Here is a 9,430-nt window from a genome sequence, read left to right on the forward strand (position 1 = left end):
GGTTTATCATCATTAATCATTATCATCATTAATACTATACTATTAAATGGAGCCCATGTTCTCTCAATTTCCTAAAAGAAATGGAGAGGCAAGTTCTTTTCAATGGTTCGGATCGTATTTTGACAATATCTAACGGTTTTAAATTTACACATAAAAATAAAGGAAAATGAGGATGAAAGGGAAAATTATTATTTAAAGAGATTGATGGAGGAAATGGAGAGAAAGGAAATAGAAAGGATCCATTTCCTATTAAATGCTATTAAAGCAGAAGTCACTATTCCCAAAAATGCATACGTGTCTACCTGTCGTTAATTTACCATATATTATACGCGCAGTTATACTTTAACATAAAAAAAAAATGGAAGTCAGTTGCACGTTACTCCCCACCATCTCATTCTCCAACATTTTATTTTATCATTATCAGTTATCACAACTTCTTCTATCCTCAACATCTCACCTTTTTTTCCTTTTCAGTCCGTCTCATTGAAGACGGCCATTATCCGTCATAAGTTGAAGATGGATAGTGGCTCTCTCAAAAAATGCAAGTGGGTGAACAAGTGGGGTATCCATTTTCCCCCACTTGCAAAGATGAGCTGCCACTGCATACAACCACCGCGACGACATCTCAAACGAAATAAATGAACACGAAGATAGCGGCATGGTGAAACCAGATAACTCAGTTGGTTATTTATCAAGTACCATAATTGGCGTTTCCTTTACTGTCGATTACAAATTCGGTAATTTTCTTTTTTTTTAGTTGATTTGCAGTTTTTGTACATGTGATTTGATTTGCGGATTAAACCAGATAAGCCCCTATTTCTTTCTGTTCGTTTTAGTTAATGTACAGTTTTTCCGTGGTGATTTTAAAACCCTCGGATAATGGCGACATTATTGGGTTGATTTCAATTGTTTACGTTTCGTATCATAGGATTTTGTATACTTATGCTCTGAGTGAATTTCAAAGATTCTTATTAATTGATTCCGAAATTATTTGTCGGAAAAACATAGGGTAGTTTTGATTGAATTTTTATCCACAAATTGACAAATTGTAGGCGGATTGAACCCACATTAATGACAATGAAAAGCACTAGAGCAGTGAGTATTCTGTGGGAGTATGGGACATTTTGATAGTGAAGTGGTACTTTCCATAAATCTAAAACCGTTCGTATTCTTCTATTATACGGGTATTGTATAACCCATTCTTAGATAACGATATTTTTCTATGATTTTAGTCCTCTCCAACCTCTCAGTTTTTTTTTTACCAGACTAACCTCCTTAACTCCCTGTTTTGGTGTTTCCAGAAGTGCCACCACCCTAAAAAAAAATTTCCTGCTTCCAAAGTAGGGTTCACTGTATCGATCGTCCCTCTTCGTCGTTCTTTGGTCGTGGTACTGGTTGATCACTATTAATTGATTGACATTTCGATTGGTTGCAAAGTATAGAGTATTGATTCTCGGAGACAACCTATATTTCACACTTTCGTTGATTTCAATATTTTACTAGTTTTAAACCCGTGCAAAATTGCACGGGCATGTATTTGGGCAAGTATTAATGTTCTTGGATGGTTTATTTATTTATTTTTATTTATTTTTGCATTTCTATTGTAATTATCTAATTGGTCTAAATCAGCGATCTACGTAATTAATGTTTACACTTGTTTCAAATACGTGTTCAAATGCAATGGGTTAAGAGAAAATAACGTAATATACTATTGTAAATAACATTTGCATACATAAAAAATCTTACATCCCGAATAAAGAAATGTAATTTAATAATCTACTTTAACATATGGAAATTATTCTAAAAATTGAAAATTTTCATGATATACTACATTAGTAGTCGGAGTAGAAGTACGCATATCTGAATCACAAATTAGAATTTTCAAGCCTTCTTTTCGTATGACCCTGGAAAGTGCCACATAAAACTGGCCATGACTAAACACTGGTCTTGGAAGATAGATGCTGACCTGAGATAATGAATGCCCTTGACTCTTGTTTAAGTTACTATATGCAACACATTATCAAAAAAATTAGGAATTGTTTTCTTACCAATATAAAGTCTATATGTCATTGCACCATTGTTGTCAGAATCGCAATTCGATCCAACGATTCTACGATTTTACGATCCAAAAATTCTTGACCGATCCTGGATCCTACGATTCCATCACAGTTGTAGAATCTTACGATCCTGTTAATTTGAAAATTTCTAGAGATGGGATCATAATACGATCCTACGATTTTACGATCCTACGATCCGATTCCATAATTAAAAAAATTAATATATATTTTTATATAATGACACCGTAAACTCAAATTTCGTGTAAGTTGTAGAAACATGTTCATTAAATGACACTAAAATCATTATTTACCAATATTTTATAAAAAAAATATTAATAAATAAGTGTTTTAATTTTCAATTATATGTTTTTGCCAAATAAAAAATTAGATTAGTGAGTTTGTAGAATCTTGCGATTCTACGAACCGATTTTACTCATTCGATCCTACCCTCCCCATCGATCCAAAGTAGAATCCCGATTAAAAACGATTTCATGAAAAGTGTAAAACACATGAACTGAAAGTGGTATCTCAGAACCAGTTATGCGTATCACCCTTGTACTGTATTCAAACTAAATCTTGCAAAGGTGAAATTGTAACACCCCCATACTCCAAGTGCCTTACCAGGACCACTCAGGTATAAGAATGCTACCATCTCGGTTACCCGAGGCAATGATAATTAAATAGACAATAACGAAACAACATTTAAATAGTATAACTTTAGTGAAGGTTACAATCCGAAACCAAATACCAAAATACGATAAAAGTACTCAAAACCAACTGTATACTGAGCTAACTGAAAAGTTTATAAAACTAATAAAGCTACAGCGGAAGACTTCTATCATCAGACGGTGGTACATCCCAGCTATCCCAGTAACTCAGCTCATACCTGCTCAATATTTGCTCACCATCCCCGAATGGATCACCACAGCTTTTAAAACATTAAACGGGGTCAGTACTAATCTCACAATATATGTATAAACCAACAATACGGTAAACATGCAGCTCATACAATCACACACACACAATCACGCCACTCCCATCAATCTCCGTCACCGATCGTCCCTTTGGATTAGCCACCGATGGGGGACCGCAGCCGTTCCCACCTAAGCCCCGCTCATCATCGGCGATAACCTGTCCCATTAATGTGCACATCCCCTTCAGTGGCAGGTTCCACGAAGGGCGAAACTAGGGCGTGAAGCCACTCCCGCAAGTGAGTGCACTCAGCCGAGAACGCATCTCGAGAACCAGAGACAAACAATCACAATCAACGACCGTCACAATACATTTACGGTAATATTCAACAACCACGACACATCAACAACACATTATGAGGCTAATACTGAGTAGGGAAACCCTACCTGGAAAGCAACACAATCAGACGGTCTCACAGCTGATATCAAAAAGCTTATTCTACAAATCCTCCTCCTAACATACAAACATATAATCACTACCAATCACAAAATACAATAAAAACCCCCAAATCCCAATAATAGGGTTTAATCAACTTTAAGGAATTACTATAAAAATGGTACGTAGATCTTACCCTCGACGCAAGGATCACAACGGTATAAAGAAAGGTGAAATCCGACCTTCCAAACTCCGGGATTTGCCAACAATGCGATTGAAGCGAAGAACGTAGTTTGATTTCTCTTTTCTCAGTAATTAGGTTTTAAAAAGTGTTTAAAGAACAATGACGGAAGTAATATTGTAATACTACAGTTTTATGAGTCTTTGGGTACTCTATCGAGTGGGCCTTACTCTGTCGAGTAAGGGTAGTTTGCAGTTTAAAATAGTTTCTGACCTGTAGGATACTCGATCGAGTAGCCTTGGTACTCGATCGAGTAGGCGGCACTCGATCGAGTACGTCAGTTACTAGATCTGGTAAGTGTGTTTTACGGGGTTGTTTTGTCGGGTTTTGCTAATAACGCGAGTTTATTATAAAAGGTTTCCATCAGTTTCTTTAATCACTTTTATCCTTTCTAAACCTTTCAAAAGAAAAAGGAGTTACGGAGTTCTCTCTCGTTGCGTTGTTGGCAAATCCCCAAAGCTAGGAGTGTCGGATCATCTCGTTCTTTGCATCATAGTGTTCCTTGCGTCAAGGGTAAGATCTACATACCAATTTAATAGTATTTCGTTAAGTTTCGTTAAACCCTAATTTTGGGATTGGGGGTTTTCTATGTTTATGTTGATGTGGTAGTGATTGTATGATTATGTGTATAGGAGAAGGATTCATAGAGGAAAGGTTTTGAGACAGCTGCTAGATCGTCTAATTGTGTTGTGCTTTTCAGGTAGGGTTTCCCTACTCAGTATTAGTCCCATGATGTGTTGATTGGTGTTTGTGATTGTTGAATATTATCATACTCGTATTGTGACGGTTGTTGGCTTTGATTGTTGGTTGTAGCTGTGATTGATTTTATCATCTGTGTTCTTGGGTGCGTCCCCTGGTGAGTGGAGTCACTTGCGGGAGTGGCTTCACGCCCATGATTCGCCTTCTGTGGAACCCGCCACAGAAGGGATGTGCACATTAATGGATTTGGGTTTATCGCTCGATAGAGATGAGCGAGGCTTAGGTGGGAACGGCTGCGGTCCCCCACTAGCGGCGAGGAGTGACCTGTTGCGATGGGCACTCTGGCAGAGCTACACACTTTAGTGTGTAGTCAGGATTGTGGAGTTGGGTTTGGAGTTCGGAGAATATCTGTGATGATTGAGCTGTTTGTTTTACTGTGTTGTTGGTTTATATAAATTACGTGACCAGGATTGACCAATTGGATGTGATTACGGGTCTATGATGTGTATAAATGTTTGTGTGAGGTTCTGACCTCACGGGAAGTGGTATGGTGTGATAGTTATAAAGCTGTTATCTGAGTGTTTTGTAATATATGTTGGACACGGTAATTTAATTGAATGATATTCAAAAAGTAATAATTTGATTGATCTAGCATGACTGGTTATACTTGTATGTATTCATGATATATGTTATTCCGTGATGTGGTAAGGGGATGATTTTCATGAGGTTATTATCTGTTTAATTCATATAATATGTTGCTTTGTGATTTAGTAAAGTGGATTTGAGTAAGTCTTTCTTGTCCGAGAAGTTATGTTGAGTCAGTGCTTATGGGATTGTGTAAGTTGTGATGACTATCGATGTGGTTGTGGTGCCTCGGGTGGTGATCCGGGCACGGTATTTAGTATTGTGATGCGGGTATTTTCGCACTGCAGTGTGGTTGTTGGTGGCGGTGTTGCGATGCCGTCACCGGTTGTGGTGGAGTAGGCGGGATGATTATGATTCGAGTTTCGAAAGTACATACCAGTTACACATAAATTGTTGTTTTGTTTGATAGCTAAAGATTTTGAGGTATAGGTTAGGTGGTGTGACGAATGAATTGAAGTATGAGAATTGTTTAAGTAAGAGAGCCTTGGATATATGCATGGCGAGTGTTTAGAGTATTGGTGGTTATCTATGACATGTGATGGTGATGGGAATAATGAGAAGATATAACTAAGGATATAGTATTAGTGAGTTACGAGGCCGTAACATTTATCTTAAGAGGAGTAGGATGCGATAAAAGAGATTTTGATGGTTGTGCATATGGTAGTATATTCGCTGTAGAGTGTTGGTGTAGCATAAAGAATGAAGTTGTATATTTTGTGGTTGATGTTGTTAAAAGGCCATGGCCGTGCTTGTAGTAGTGTGATGTTTAGGAGTGTGAGAATATTTCACTAGTGTTGATAGTTGGATGATGAGGTTATGAGGGTGAGTAAACTTCGAGGACGAAGTTCCTTTTAAGGGTGGTAGAATGTAACATTCCGTTTGATGTCTATGAGTGTCCTGATATTGGATTTGGTAGTGGATGATATATTATGGAGCTAGCAGCGTTAGAGGATGGTAGTTGGTAGTGTATGGAGTTAGTGTCGGGAGAGTTTATGATGTAGTTGATACGACATAGTGAGCGATGTGGGGAGGTAGGAGTAGTTGGTGGAGTTGGTGTTAAGGGTTCATGGTTTCATGTTTTATAAGTTGGGGTTTTGGTTTTGAGTTCTTAGTAGCTTTGTTGCGTCTTAACCGAGTTAGTATGTTTGTTTTTATGTATGAGTTGAACTTCGGGGACAAAGTTCTTTTTAAGGAGGGAATACTGTAATACTACGGTTTTATGAGTCTCTGGGTACTCTATCGAGTGGGCCTTACTCTGTCGAGTAAGGGTAGTTTGCAGTTTAAAATAATTTCTGACCTGTAGGATACTCGATCGAGTAGCCTTGGTACTCGATCGAGTAGGCGACACTCGATCGAGTACGTCAGTTACTCGATCGAGTAAGTGTGTTTTACGGGGTTGTTTTGTCGGGTTTTGCTAATAACGCGAGTTTAATATAAAAGGTTTCCATCAGTTTCTTTAATCACTTTTATCCTTTCTAAAACTTTCAAAAGAAAAAGGAGTTACGGAGTTCTCTCTCGTTGCGTTGTTGGCAAATCCCCAAAGCTAGGAGTGTCGGATCATCTCGTTCTTTGCATCATAGTGTTCCTTGCGTCAAGGGTAAGATCTACATACCAATTTTATAGTATTTCGTTAAGTTTCGTTAAACCCTAATTTTGGCATTGGGGGTTTTCTATGTTTATGTTTATGTGGTAGTGATTGTATGATTATGTGTATAGGAGAAGGATTCGTAGAGGAAAGGTTTTGAGACAGCTGCTAGATCGTCTAATTGTGTTGTGCTTTCCAGGTAGGGTTTCCCTACTCAGTATTAGTCCCATGATGTGTTGATTGGTGTTTGTGATTGTTGAATATTATCATACTCGTATTGTGACGGTTGTTGGCTTTGATTGTTGGTTGTAGCTGTGATTGATTGTATCTGTCTGTGTTCTTCGGGGTGCGTTCCTGGCTGAGTGGAGTCGCTTGCGGGAGTGGCTTCACGCCCATGATTCGCCTTCTGTGGAACACGCCATAGAAGGTATGTGCACATTAATGGATTTGGGTTTATCGCTCGATGGAGATGAGCGGGGCTTAGGTGGGAACGACTGCGGTCCCCCACTGGCGGCGAGGAGTTACCTATTGCGATGGGCACTCTGGCAGGACTACACACTTTAGTGTCTAGTCAGGATTGTGGAATGGGTTTGGAGTTCGGAGAATATCTGTGATGATTGAGCTGTTTGTTTTACTGTGTTGTTGGTTTATATAAATTGTGTGATTAGTACTGACCCCGTTTAATGTTTTAAAAACTGTGGTGATCCATTCGGGGGTGGTGAGCAGTTATTGAGCAGGTTTGATATGACGCGTATGGGATAGCCGGGATGAGTCATCACGTGGCAGTTAGAAGTCTTCCGCTGTGTCAGACGATATTTTATAGTCTTGATAGTTTTAGTAGTAGACCGTCTGAGAATCTTGTATTTCAGTTTTGGTTTTGGTTTTGATCATGTAATCACTTTAAACTATTTTGTTATTTAAATTATGTTTCTTCATTGTCATTTGATTATCATTGCCTCGGGTAACCGAGATGGTAGCACTTCCATGCCTTGAGTGGTCCTGGTAAGGCACTTGGAGTATGGGGGTGTTACAAATATATACTTTAATCGCATTATTAACAAAACCCGAGAAATCATCCCCCGTAAACCGGCTACTCGATCGAGTAGCTAAGGTACTCGATCGAGTGCCCCCTTCCTCGATCGAGTCTCCACGTTACTCGATCGAGTACCCAACAGGTCAGAAACTATTTTAAACTGCAACTCACCCTTACTCGACAGAGTAAGGCCTACTCGATAGAGTACCCAGAGACTCATAAATACGTAGTATTACAGTCTTACCTCCTTCAAAAGAACTTCGTACAGCAAAACAAAGACTCACACTACCACACTCCCGACTCAACAACCAAAACAAACTCAACACAAAACATGTTACTAACCCAAACTCAACCCGACTCAACGGCAACAACCATACCGACACAACATAAAAAGGGGTATAAAAACTCTTAAAACTCTTTGCGATCATCTCCTACCCCCCTAAAAGAAACAAGGTTACGTCCCCGTAACCATACATACCTGATCAAAATGGAAAGGGTAACGCTCTCTCATGGCCTCCTCTGCCTCCCATGTAGCTTCCTCAGTCTCGTGGTTAGACCAAAGGATCTTAAGCAAAACTGTCTCACCACTCCTAGTCTTCCTAACCTTCCGGTCAAGAATCTGCTTAGGTACCTCAAGATATGATAAAGACTCATCTAGCTCTAAGCTCTCTGCCTCTAACACATGTGATGGGTCGCTCTTATACTTCCGCAGCTGCGATACATGAAACACATTATGCACTCTCTCTAACGCAACTGGTAAAGCCAGACGATATGCAACCTCTCCAACCCGCTCTAAGATCTCATAAGGTCCGATGAACTTCTGACTCAGCTTGCCTTTCTTCCCAAATCTCATAACCCCACGCATAGGAGACACTTTCAGAAGAACCTTATCCCCAACCTGAAACTCTATATCCCGGCGATGTAGATCTGCATAACTCTTTTGCCTATCCTGAGCTGCTCTCATCCATTCCCTGATCATCTTAATCTGTTCAACCATCTCATGTACCATCTTGGGTCCTAGAACTACTGCCTCAACACTGTCGTCCCAACAAATCGAACTCCTGCATCTCCTCCCATATAAAGCCTCAAACGGTGTCATGCCAATACTAGTGTGATAGCTGTTGTTGTAAGAAAACTCTATAAAATCCAACCTCTGTTCCCAGCTACCACCAAAGTCCATCACACAAGCTCGTAACATATCCTCAAGGGTTTTGATTGTTCTCTCGTCGATCGTCTCATCGCGGGATGAAAAGCTGTACTCATCTTCAAAGTTTTTCCCAAAGATTCCTGCAACTCTTTCCAAAACCTTGATATAAATCTCGCATCTCTGTCAGACACTATGTCTTTAGGGACTCCATGTAACTTAAGCACATTCTTCCGATAAGCCATAGCTAACTGTGCTTTAGTCCATGTATCTTTCATTGGCACAAAGTGAGCTGACTTGGTCAGTCGATCCACTATTACCCATATCATGTTGTTACCCTGTTGACTCTTTGGCAAACCCACGATAAAATCCACTGAAATGGATTCCCACTTCCACTCAGGTACCTCTAAAGACTGAATCTTACCTTGTGGTCATCGCTTTTCCCCTTTAACTCTCTGGCATGTCAAACAACGGGCCACAAACTCAGCTGTTTCTTTCTTCATCCCAGGCCACCAAAATGTGTTCTTTAAATCCTTGTACAGTTTGTCACCACTTGGATGTACTGAATATGGTGTACTATGTCCCTCTATCATGATAGTCTTTTTCAGCTCCTCATCATTAGGTACACACCACCTACCATCGAACCTCAAACTACCATCTGTATGAATAGAGAATCGAG

At 39.5% G+C, this 9,430-nt stretch overlaps 1 long non-coding RNA gene across 1 annotated transcript; it reads left to right on the forward strand.

The window, feature by feature from the left end:
* Nucleotides 1-370: 370 nt before the first annotated feature.
* LOC141627543 (uncharacterized) lies at nucleotides 371-7,509 on the forward strand. The gene is made up of 2 exons (XR_012537050.1): nucleotides 371-737; nucleotides 7,301-7,509. It is a non-coding gene; the product is annotated as an uncharacterized LOC141627543 (long non-coding RNA).
* Nucleotides 7,510-9,430: the final 1,921 nt, after the last annotated feature.

This window comes from Silene latifolia, chromosome Y (genome assembly GCF_048544455.1).
Source record: "Silene latifolia isolate original U9 population chromosome Y, ASM4854445v1, whole genome shotgun sequence".
Lineage (NCBI taxonomy): Eukaryota > Viridiplantae > Streptophyta > Magnoliopsida > Caryophyllales > Caryophyllaceae > Silene > Silene latifolia.